Source organism: Notamacropus eugenii, chromosome 3 (genome assembly GCF_028372415.1).
Source record: "Notamacropus eugenii isolate mMacEug1 chromosome 3, mMacEug1.pri_v2, whole genome shotgun sequence".
Lineage (NCBI taxonomy): Eukaryota > Metazoa > Chordata > Mammalia > Diprotodontia > Macropodidae > Notamacropus > Notamacropus eugenii.
In genome coordinates, this window is record NC_092874.1 from 22,241,206 (window position 1) to 22,253,612 (window position 12,407).

At 48.7% G+C, this 12,407-nt stretch overlaps 1 protein-coding gene across 1 annotated transcript in view; it reads left to right on the plus strand.

The window, feature by feature from the left end:
- Positions 1-12,407, plus strand: part of LOC140531790 (uncharacterized) — a 124,779-nt gene that overhangs the window by 17,180 nt on the left and 95,192 nt on the right. The window lies entirely within an intron of this gene.

The following is a 12,407-nucleotide window of genomic DNA, read 5'->3' on the forward strand; positions in this document are numbered from 1 at the left end:
TCCTTGGGCCTGATGGAGAGTCCTGGAGACAACTAGACAGACCCTCCCTGCTCATCTAAGACAGTCTTGGGGTGGGCCTTGGGGGAGGTCCAGAAGCAGAACAGAGATGCGAAATGGGGTGATTGATTATTCATGGCGTAACTAAGCCACGGTGTGCTCTGTGCTGAACTTGGAATCAGGAGAGAAGCAGGCTTTGTATTCTGGCTCTGACGCAGTCTGCCTGCTTGACCCTGGAAGCCTCAGTTTCTTTATCCGTGACATGGGATAGTGCTTGCAGAGCTTATGTGACCTTTCCTGAAGAGAGAGGACTGCACATTCTCTCTTTGAGTGGAAAAAGTGATAGATTAGGGGTCAGGAAGCAGAGGTAATAAGCATTTATGTAGTGCCTACTGAGTGCTTCCTTCCATGAGTGTGGCAACAGCTGTCTCTCAGGCTTTGTCCAGATTAATTAAGCCCATGAGGCCGCCCTTCCAGGTATCTGCATGGTTGCCTTTTCGTCCTTGTTCATTCCTCTCAGTTTTGCCACACCCAGGCAGCCAGGTGATGCAGTGGGTAGAACTGAGTTCGGATCCAGCCCCAGATACATACTGGCTGTGTGACCTTGGGCAAGTGGCTTTGCCTCAGATCCCTCATCTGTAAAATGGTGATAATAACCATAGCACCTACTTCCCGGCGGTATTGTGAGGATTAAATGAGATCATATTTGTAAAGCTTGGCACCCGCTAAGCTCTACACAAAGGTTAGCTGTGATGATTATTATTAATTATTAAACAAGATATTTGTAAAGTGCTTAGCACAGTGCCTGGCACACAGTGCCATATAAATATTAGTGATGAGGATGAGGATGAAATTATCCAATTAAATGACTTAAAATTAAATATTGGTAAAGTGCGTAGCAGAGTGCCTGGCCCACAATAGAGACTCTATCAGCGCAAAGTTGAATTAAAGTCGTGGAAAGAGTACTGAGTGTGGGACTGGACAATTTGGGTTGAAATCCTAGGGTTCCCTCGGGCAAATCATTTAAGCTTTCCTCAATCGCCTTATCTCTATTTTTTTGTCTGTAAGGAAACAAAAATTTGCACTCTCTGCTCTTCAAGATTCAGAAGGGTCAAATGAGAAAGCGCTAGTGAGAGAAGTGATGCTGTTTGGAGTGATAGGAATGCTTTGGTCCTCTGCTGCCCGGTCTGGTGTGCAGGAGAACGTAGGTTCTGGGGGGCTGGGCCAGTCCAGCCAGGCTGGCAGGATTCTGAGGATGGGCCCAGTGGTGGACTGGGCTGCGCCTTTGCTCTTGAGGACCAGCCTGCCCACGATGAGGAAGGCTCCTCAGCGAGTAGGCTGTGCTGGTGTCGTTGCAATGGGGCTTGAGCCGTTCTCAGCCATGGAGGCCACAGCTCGAAGCATCATTTATTACCTTATCCACTATTCTTAAAAACAGAGGCACTTGTTTCTTTTAAAACTGATCATTTAGGTTTAAATCAGTTGGCCCACCCACCTCCCTCCTCTGCTATTAACACCCACTTCTGTTATTCTGAACCAGTACATTTTTATTTCTATTTCATATCTATAAAATGTTTCTCTTGGCGTTTTCCCTTCCATTCCCAAATTTGCTTGTATTTACAGACCCATAAGCTCCACAAGGGTAGGGACTGGGGGAAGAAAAACTGACATTTTTCATTGCTACAATGGAAGGAACATTATTAGCTCTGGAATCAGAGGGCCTGGTTTCTAATTCTGTTTCTGATGTTTGCCACCTCTGTGGCTTTAGATGTTACTTTATTTTCCTGGGCCTCGATTTCCTTACCGGTAAAATGAGTTGTTGATGACTAGTTGACCCCCTGAGGTTCAGTCTGTTCCAGCTCTAGATCAAGAATCCAGTGAACCTAGAATCGTGTGTAGTAGGTGCCCAGTACGTTTTGACTGAATTGTGTGAGATCAGGGAGTACTATTCCCATTTTGTAGGTGAGGAGACTGAGACTCCGGACCTGTTTTGCCCACAAATAGGCAACTATGATTTAGCAGTGCTGAGGGGCAGACTTCCCAGGCTTGGGTCCTAACTCTTAACCTGGGGTGGGTTTTTTAATCAATATTTTGATAGGTGAATTTCAACCTAGTTGGTGCCTGCTGTAACCCTGCGTGTCTTATTCAGCCTTACTCTGAGAAGGGGTCTGTGGGCATCTCCTGACCACTCAAAGGAGCCCAGCTCCATGGGCTGGAGGAGCAGTTGGAGATGCTGGGCCAGGAGGGTGGGGGAGGCAGCTAAGGGATGCTGCCCCGCAGCTGTGGCTGCCTCGGCAGAGGACACAGTCACCTTAGTCAGTAGGGAACAATCCTTTACCTTTTCAGTAGCAAACTGTTGGGAGTCCAGCAGGAAGCTCAGGGTTATAAATTGTCTCAGGTTACAATCTCAAGGACTAGAAACCCTCATTCAGGAAGGACTGAAGGCATCCATCCAGGATTCGACCTGTTCATGCCGTTGGCTGAAATTTCAGTTGTCTCCCCGAAGATCAGTGACTGTCTTTCTGCCAGACAGTACGTGTGTATACAGCACACACACGCACGCATGCATGCACCCCTGCACAGCATCCTGTCCATAGAGTTGGCCCAGGGAATCTGAGAGACCATCTCGTTCACTGTTCTTAACTTGGGCACTTTTACCTTGTTTTTGTTTTGTTTTGTTTTAACTATTTTGACAATTTTTTCAATATAATTAGTTTCCTTTGTAATCCTGTGTATTTTGTTCTGAGAAGGCAACCAGCCTTCCCTGAACTGTCAGAGGGATCCATGACACACAGAGATTAAGATTTCCTGGCAGATTTTAGAACCACTTATTACTGCTAAGAAGGCTGAGCCCAGGCAAGTGAGGTGACTTGTCATAGAGGGAGATCTGAACCCAGCTCCACTGACTCCCATCTAGGAGGCTTCTGCTGTTGGAGGGGTGGGGGAGGTAAGACCAACCACCTTTGCTGCTCTAACTCAGACCTTGTTTCGGGGCGCCTTCAGACGCAGCCCTGGGAGGGCAGCAGGTGTGGCAGTACTAATTGTAGCCTTCCTGCTACCTTCCTCCCACCCTCCAAGCCGGGGTCTGGGGATCTGGGTTAGGATTCCCGGGACTATTCCTGAGTTCAGCCTGTGGCTGAATTGGACTCCCAGATTAACTAGAAATGGAATTCATCATTTAGAGCAAGGCTATCCAAAGTGAGGGGCCCTGTAACTCCAGGGGAGTTGGTGTGACCCCAAGGAGAAATCAGGGTTGTTATATGATACACCCTACTCCAACCTATCCACTCCCTTCATTCATTATCGCCCAAAGTCTGTCCCAGTCCATACTCCTCCTGCCATGCAAGCTCCCAACCTCTCCCCTCTGTTCCCATAGGGGACCTCCCAAGATGGCTATAACATAATGGGGACCCTGGTCCCCACGCCAGTGATTGCACCCCCACATTGTCCCCTAAACTATTCTATGGCCATGACAGACCCTCCTCTAGGTGCTCTGGATTCCTGGGCAGTGAGCACCCTACCAACCCCCTTTTCATTAGCAGTGGGACCACATGAGTCACCCCATGTGAGCAGCCATCGATGGTCAAGTCTTACATCATAGATTCCCCCCAAAGCCACTTTTCTTCAGAAATCCCTTCCCCGACCTCCCATCTCCCAGAGTCGCACCTTCATCATCATCATCCTCATCTCCTCGTCCTCCCTCCACACAACGGCCAGAGCTTTGCCTTCTGCGGCTCCGTCTGTAAAGACTCTCCATCAGGCTGACTCTTGTTCAGACCCTCACATCTCCAGCCTTCACCACTGCCCTCGCCTCCTTTCCTCTCCATTCTATCCTCCTCAGTACTACAAAAGTGATTTTCCTAGAGCTCAGGTAGGAGATATAAACTTCAGCAGTTCACCTTTTCCGTTTTATGTTTTATCATATACTCTATGGTATATACATTGGCACACGTCCCCATGCATATATGTACATGTCGTTTTTTAAATAAACATGTATACAGATATTAGAGTAGCACTCAGAAAATGGGGGGTGACAATCAACAAAAGTTTAGAGACCATGGGCCTGGAAGGTCGTTTGAACTCAGGGTAGACTGTGACTTCTCAAGCCCTTTGGGCAAGGCCAAAGTCAGATCAGACGGAGTGAAGGACTGCTTTCTCTGCCTTACTTCTGCTTCCCATTCACCCCAAGTTTTTGATGCCTTCCCAGCAAGACTGTCTTCTCCTAATAGGGTAAGGGAATGAACAGACTTCTGATTTCTTGAAGCCCCGAGCAGGGTAGGGGAAAAAGAAAAAAAAGGGTGGTGGTGTTTGTTTTAATTTAATTTTTACTTTTTAAAAGCTTGCCCAATTTGCATGTCTCTGTACTGTCCTGTGTGATAGATACCTTTGTGGGTGGCCTGCCCTTCTGACAGCCTGTGAGGCGAGCACCATGAGGGCAGGAATCAGATCATCTTAGGCTGGTGTTTTTGTCCCCAGCCCAGGGGGCCGCAGATAGCGCAGGGGGCCACTAATAGATACTTGTGGTATTGAACGACCTTCCTGGGTGTCCTCAGCCCCATCTGTCCCCCAGAGCCCTCTCTCTGTCCCTTCTCACCACCATGTGTGGGATCCTCCCAAAGTATTCATCTGCTGTGCCAAAGACCCTCTTCTAGGGCTGTCTCTGTGACCTCTGACTTGTGCGCAGTGACTGAACCCCTCCTTGTCTGAGCATCCATCACCTTCTTGGGTGTTAAGCATCATAGCCCACCCTACATCCCTCTGTCACCCTTGGGTTTGGTGGAAGGGGTATGTTTGCTGGTCTTCCTTCAGACAGCCACAATGCCAGACTGCAGTGGGAGACCACTCAGATATCACCACAAGATCTTAGATTGAAACCCAGAAGATGACCTTGGGGGCCATCTGGACCAGCCTTTTACAGACGACAAGGCTCAAGGACATTCAGTGACTTTCCAAGGTCACACAGGACGTCCTGTGTACCACCTTCTGTCACACACTGCCTCATTTCCTCCACAGAACCCCTGACAGATAGTCAGCACGTGCTGGAAAACCTTGACAGCCATGGTGTCCTATCTTACTTTGGGGCACCTCTAGCTGGTACAAGGTTGTCCTTGACGTCCTGCCTCAGCCTCCCTCTCGGTAGCTCCTGCCCCTCGCTCTTGGTTCTGCTTTCTGGGACCAAGGAGGACAAGTCCCATTCCTTAGGAAGAGAAGAAAGGTAGCACCCTTCCTGAGCCCTCATGTTTTTCCTGTTAATTCTGCCTACGGGGCACTTGGGACTGGTCACTCCAGAGGGACTCCCTGTCCCTTTCTCACATGCATGTGCTTCCTGTCATTTTCACCTCCGTTCAGGTCATTCTTGTGATCGGAGGTGACACAGGCTTCTGGGAAGTCAAACAGAGGGGCAGGAAGGCTGGCACCATCTACGAATCTGGTGTTCCACAGCACCAGGCTGGTTTAGCATGGAGGGGCAAGCTTGTCACCAGGGGCCAGGATGCCTGTGATTTGTTTTCTACCCACAGCAATGCCTGAAGGCTACCTACTGAGTTAGAGAGGTGGGGATTTTGTCAGCAAAAGGGGTGCCCAACCCCCCAGATCAGAAATCCTTCAAGTGCAGGCTTGAGAGCTGGAAGTGATTTTCAGGGTCATCTAATCTAGTCTCTCTGTTTACTGACACCCATAGAAAGGAAGAGACTTGCTCAAGGTCCCATAGAGGTAGTACACAGCAGAGTTAGAGTCTGAACCCAGGTCCTCTGACTCCAAATCCAGAACTTTCGATAGGTTTGCTGTATTTGTGAGCCTGGAGTGGCATGACACCACAGTATAAGGCTGTTCTCCAGGGTGTGTGTTGGGGGTAGAATTGGTTTTCTCAGAGCTCATCTTCACCTGCTAAAATAGAAATCTGTGAGAAATAGGCGGGTGTGGGGGCTGTTATCTGTGTTGGCCTGCCAACGCTTCTCCCCCTCTCCCCCTATCCTTTTGGAGAAGTGCTGGGCATCAGTCAGAGTTCTTTCTCTACATTACTGATGAGCCTGTCTCGTCCCCAGGGGCCCGGACCTCAGCCTGCTTGTGTTCAGGTAGGAGCCTCTCACATGGAGAGGTGTGGGAGGGCTGGCACCATCCCCACACAAGCCTAGCTCAGGTAGGATCTGCAGGGCATCTGAGAGCCTTGATGATAAGTGAGAGAGAATGGACTAACCGGAAGCCCCCATAGATCCCCATGGCTGAGAGGTCAGGGGTGATTGGAGGAGAAAATGCTTCAGACAGTCCTTTCCTTGTATCTCCGGTCATAGAGGAGTTTGGCCATGCTGGCAGACGAGAGCCGATGGGGGGTCCTGACCTGCCTGATCCTGCCACATTTGGCCTTTGAGGTGGTCTCATTTCAACCCGGCAGGAAATGGACAGAAATCTTTGATGACAATAAGGAATATGAAGGGAAAGGGGAGCGTGGCATTGGAACAAGCACAGTCAGATCTGTTGTAATCCCCTGAAGCAGGGTTTAGGTTCAGATAAAAAGGTGTTCACATGGGGGGTGGGGGGGTGGAGCCTAGGTGTGGGGCTGGGGGCGTACTTCAGGCACCGTTAAGGCTGGGGCTCCCAACCTTTTGGTCCCAATTCCCCTTGGCTGTTGGCAATCCCTCCCATTCCTGCTGCTCAGTGTAAAAGGAAATCAGATTTAGAGTTGATTACATAAATAAGAAATGAAATAAGCTAGCAAGCAAGAAACAAACCACGAGACCATTCTCTTGGCAGGCTTCTCATGCCCCTAGTAGAGGGGTGCGCGCGCCACAGGTTGGGACACCCTGATCTAGTCCAGGACCCCTCCTTGTGAGAGGCAAGGAGATAAACCAAGGCCAGGTCAGGGCTAAGTCTCAGACCCCAAATTAGAGAGGGTAAAATAGCAAGATTTGAACCCACCCATGAAAAGCAATTAAGGGTCATGTTTCCTAGGCCCTAGAAAACAGGTCTGGCATCTGTGTGAGTGAGCGGCCAGCCGGAGTTTGGACCGTTCGTGGCATGGTTGTTATTCTTAGGTTTTCTTGTAGATCTGGTACTCTCAGCATTCAGTGTGAAGGGGGTAGGGGTCCTGGAAAGCAAGGACCAGGGGGTCTCATACAGTGATTCCAGGGCAGCTTCACAAAAGCATATTAATAAACTAGAATCACCAGCCCTTCCTCGTTGGAGTGAGCATCCACACACCTGCCCAGTGAGGCAAAGGCAAAGGTGGTCCGGACCCCCGCGATGATGATCAGGAGCAGAGCTGCTCTCACTAACACGGACCAGAGGGAATGCCTAGTGGCCCAATCTCATCCTAAAACAGAATCAGAGACCACCAGACGGAGCTATGCTCAGCTGATAAAAGGGGGCACTTGGCGCAGACCCTCATCACGTTTGCATAGTACTGGTAGCTCTTTTCTCAGAGTAAACTAAGTGAAGTCTCTAAGACCAGGCCCCCTAAAACAGACATAAGATATCAGGGATCCCAGATGTCCAGCTGGATGGCACTGTCCTAACACCTCATTTTAGGAAGCCCAGGGAGACTGTGAATTACCCATGGCCATAAATGAAATGTTCATGCAAAGGAGATGTGTGTTCATCCCAATATAAACATTTTTTTTACTTGTCATCTGAGGGCAAGCAAGCAAGCACAGTGACATGGTTCAGGCTGCTAGGTGGTGCTATCATAGAGAGCACTGAGCCTGGAATCATGAGGACCTGAGTTCAAATCTAGCCTCAGACACTTATTAGCTATGCGAACCTGGTCAAGTCATTTAACCTGTCTGCCTCAGTTTCCTCATTTAGGGAAGTTTGTTGTGAGGATTAAATGAGGTAATACTTGTGAAGTGCTTTGCAAACCTTAATGCATATTATATATTATTAGTGGGCAGCTGCTTGTCACAGTTGTGTTCTCTCAGACACACAACTCCACCGACCGCATCATACTTGCCGATCAGAGGGATTCACCACCATGCTTCCATTGGGTCGGGGAAGACTTTCTGGAGGGCTTGGTCTTTCTAGGGAGAAAAGCAGGACCCTAGACTACTTCTCCAGTTGTTTGTGGCTCTGTGTGGTCTCCCCAACGGGACTGAGAGTCCTTTGAGAGCAGGAACTGTAACCTTTACAATATCCTCTACAGTGCTGATTCAGAAGTGCTGAAATGGAAATGACCCTCTATAATCCTTACAGAACCATAAATGAGATGATATTTGTACAGTGCTTGGTACACCGTAGGTATTTAATAAATGCTTATTCTCTCCCTCCCCCCCCCCTTTCCTACCAGACTCAGGATTCCAGCTTCAGCATGGGTCGTGGTGGGGAGTAAGGATGGTGTAAGTATGGTTATTTAAATGCAGCTAGGGTCCTCACCCAGTACTTTTCCTACTAACAGACCAGAGAGGAATTGTAACTTGATAGCAGAACATTTAATTAGGACAAAATGGCAAACTAAATACAAAGGAGATTCAAGGAGCAGGATCATGCTAGCCTGGTGGGGGAAGGAACGTTCCCCACACAACTCATGCTTGTGGGGTGACACTGGGACCCTTCACATCTTTGTCCCCCAGCAATGGATGGTGTCTTGCTCCTTTGCTGTGGCTTCTTTATTTACCACCCACTTCAAAGGGACTTCTCCCAGCTGTCTCTCTTAGAGGTGAGTTAACTCCCTTCTTGTCCCTTACAGGTAAGACCTAGGCCATGCAAATTACCTTGGGTTAGCTTCCCTGAGACTTGGCAACTCTGGAGGAGGACAGACAGAGCGGACCATCTTTGCCCTACGTCACTGCCTTTTCCACTGAAGTCTCTGTCCCCTTTACATACAGAATACAGTCTGTGGCTAAAATGAAAGCCGGCATTATCTACTCTGTGATCCTGACCTGATCAATCTCTGGGGTAATCTCCTGTCAAAAGATGGGGCTAAATTAGCCTGGAGCACTGAGTTGAGTCTGGAGAACCTAAGTCTGCCACTTACTGGTTTTGTATGACGGGGCTCAGGACAAATGTAGGGGACAAAATTGCCTCTCTGGGCCTCAGTTGTCTTATCTGTAAACTGGTCCTACCATTATTTGCATTATGAGTCTCACCAGGTTGTTGTGAGGTGAGTGCCAGTAGTTTTGCAACTTCAGCACTCACTTTATTAACTTCCCATGCACTCCTCCAGACACTGTGTGCTTGCCCATAGCTTGCTCTCCCCTTTACCATAGCTGGAGACAGAGAGCAGAGAGGCTTGCCAACAGTACAGCTCTGGGTAAGCTAGGCGGGGGGAGAGGGGTGGAAGGAGGACACTGTTTACAAAGGAAGCTCATCGTCTGTCCAAGGCAGTCATCTCCCAGAAGCCCCTCACATTCCACCCAAATAACAGCTTTCTGGGCCTGCCCCACATTCCTTGCTGACCACAGAGGGTCATATTCCCAGAGACTCTACATCAAGGTTTGTCAGAAGTCTGCACTTCAGGCTTTTGCAGGCTCTCCTCGCTCTCTGCTCACCTCTGGTACCCCCCAAACCTTAGATGAACAAATTTGTTTTGGAGAGACAGAGGGCTTTCTATTCTAAGGAAACTGAACTCCCAAGGAGGAAGTAAATAATTCTGGGAAAATCACAGCTGAGAATGCAATGGGTCTTCTGGAGGAAGGTGTGGTGGGGGTTACAGATGAGTCACACGCAATTCTTGAGGGTGCCTTGGTTATCAGGGTCTGGGTGAGCTGGCAAAACCACAGAATCATATACTTTCAGGCCTGGTCCAAACCCCCCATTGCAGATGAGAAAACTTAGGCCCAGCAATATCAAGGGACTTGACCAGAGACACACAGCTAGTTAGTGACCACCGAGATGAAACCACTTTGGCATTATTCCTACTACAGTGCACAGGTAGAATTGAGTCAGGCGGTCTGTAGGCCACTATTAAGCACCTGCTGTGTGCTTGAGTCTTTAGGGACAACTAAGAGGTCCATGGTGCACAGAGAACAGTGCCTGGAGTCAGGAAGACTCATCTTTCTAAGTTCAAATCCAGCCTCAGATACTTCCTAGCTGTGTGACTCTGGGCATGTCACTTTATCCTGTTTGCCTTGGTTTCCTCATCTGTAAAATGGGTTGGAGAAGGAAATGGCGAACCACTCTAGTATCTTTGCCAAGAAAAGCCCTAATGGGGTCATGGAAAGTCAGGCACAACTGAAATGACTCAACAAAAATGAAATGGTTGGACTTCATGACTTCCAAAGCTCCTTCCACTTCTAAATCTATGATTCTGTGGTCAGTGGATGATTTCTAGGATGTCTGGTTAAGGAACATGGCTTAGAGCTGCCAGGGGTCTTCTGCAGGGACAGACTCTCTGAGCCCTGAAATGACCATCAGCCTTATACTCAGAGGTGGACTGGCCCTCTTTGCCATGAGGTGGCAAAAACCAAGAGAATTCTTAAGGTCTGACCTCAGTGCTGAGAGTAAGGATGAAGAGGAGCCACGGGATCATCCCTCGCTCCATGTCAGCCTGCATTTACCAGTCACTGGGGATACAGAAAGGAAGGAGCCCCCCGCCTTCGAGAAACCTGCTTTGAATCAGAGAAGAAAGGAGGTAGGGAATGTATGCACATCGAACACAGCTTAGGACCTGTAGGGAAGGCACTGAGGAGGTCACTCCTTGGCTGAATCTTGAGGGAAACTGGGGATTAAAAGAGGGAGAGGATGCTGCCTGAGTGAAACAGCAGGTATAGGACGAAAGGGCTGCCCCTTATCTCCTCCCTGATCTGCCCCCTCCCCAGGTCTGGAAAACCCCCCTTCTCCCCTTCGCCTCCAAGAATCAGCCCCTAGCTTCCTTCCAGGTACTGGTTGTCTGTGTTCTCACGTTGCTTAAATGATATTTTAAATAAATACGTTTATTTATAATATAATTTACAAATAAATACGTTTATTTATGTATTTAAGGTTGCATAGGCCCTATAGCATATAAGAACAAGGAAGGCGGGGGTGCTTTCTCATTTTGCCTAACATGGAATAGGCAGCTAGCAAATGCTTATTGAATGAATGAAATGAGACCCCCCAGAAATTCCCCAAGGTAGTAAGTGACCAATAGAGCCTGGCTTCCAAGACCCCAAAGCCGGCCTTCTCGCCATGCACTGTACCGGGCTTATCCCACCCAATGAGAAGGCATGCAGGGGTCCTGAACTACAGTGGGGCGGGGTTGGAGGGGTGGTGGTGCCTTCCTTGGTACAATCCCAGAACCATGGGGCTCGCTGTGTGTGACCAGGCAATGAGAAAACAGCCTGGGAGGTGCTGGAAGAAGAGGAGATGTCCTGATGAGCGTGAGCAGGCTCAGAAGCTGGGTCTAGGCTGGGCCCAGCCAAAGACGTCTCTACTGTTACAGTATTCATGTCAGAGCTGTTAGTTCATCGTCCCCTTCTGAGTGACTCTAATGTGCTCCCCAGGCCCAACTCTGTGGTGCTTAACGTGCTCCAACGTGCACCACGGTCAGACAGAGCCCTGAGAGTCCATAAGGAACAGTTAGCACGATGGCCAAAGGAGAGAACATCGTTTAACGACATTACAAATTGGGGAAAATGCAGGGCCCCGCCATGGCAGCTGAAGCTGGCCACCTGTGTGGGGCGTGGGGAGCCCTCAAAGACCACCTAGCGTCCTGCTGGCTCCGCCCTCGATCTAATGCTGTGATAAGTAGTAGAGAGGACGGGGGTGGGTGGGGGGGGTCGGCTTACCTGGGGTGTGGCCTCCAGGGACATAAGGCACGTTGGCCAGGATGGTGCTCGTGGCACACACTAGATTCTCCACCTTGGTGAGGAACCAGAGCAGCGGGGCTCAGTTACACAGCAGGTGCTTAATAGTGGCCTACACCCCAGCCAACCCATCCTAGTTACATCTCTGGCACTTCAAATGTCCCATTGCGCATTTGTTATCTACCTTGTGTGTATTTTATCTCATTACTACTGCTACTAATAACTACATTTCTATAACTCACACTTTACAAACATTCTCTCCTTTGATCCTCCCAACAACCCGAGGAGGTAGGGCCTGTTATTATCTCCGTTTTACAGATGAGGAAATTGAGACAGATAGAGGTAAGGTGACTTGTCTGGGGTCATGCAGCTAGTAAGTGTCTGACACAGGATTTGAATTCAGATCTTTCCAACTCTTTTCCCCACATTCTCTATTTGCTGCGTCACCTAGATCAGGATTGTATCTTCCGTGACTTTTGTCTCTGCCCCAGAATGTAGTTCTCTGCACGCAGTAGATGTGTTATAATTTTATGTTAATTTATAGGTACTTAATTATATAATATTAATTTATGTATGATTATTTTATCATATAATTATTTAAACTCTTAATTTCCATATAATTTTATACTAATTCTTCCAGCAGTTCCCTTTGTTAGGTTTCCTAACAAATGCCTAAAGGCCATCATGTATGTGTTC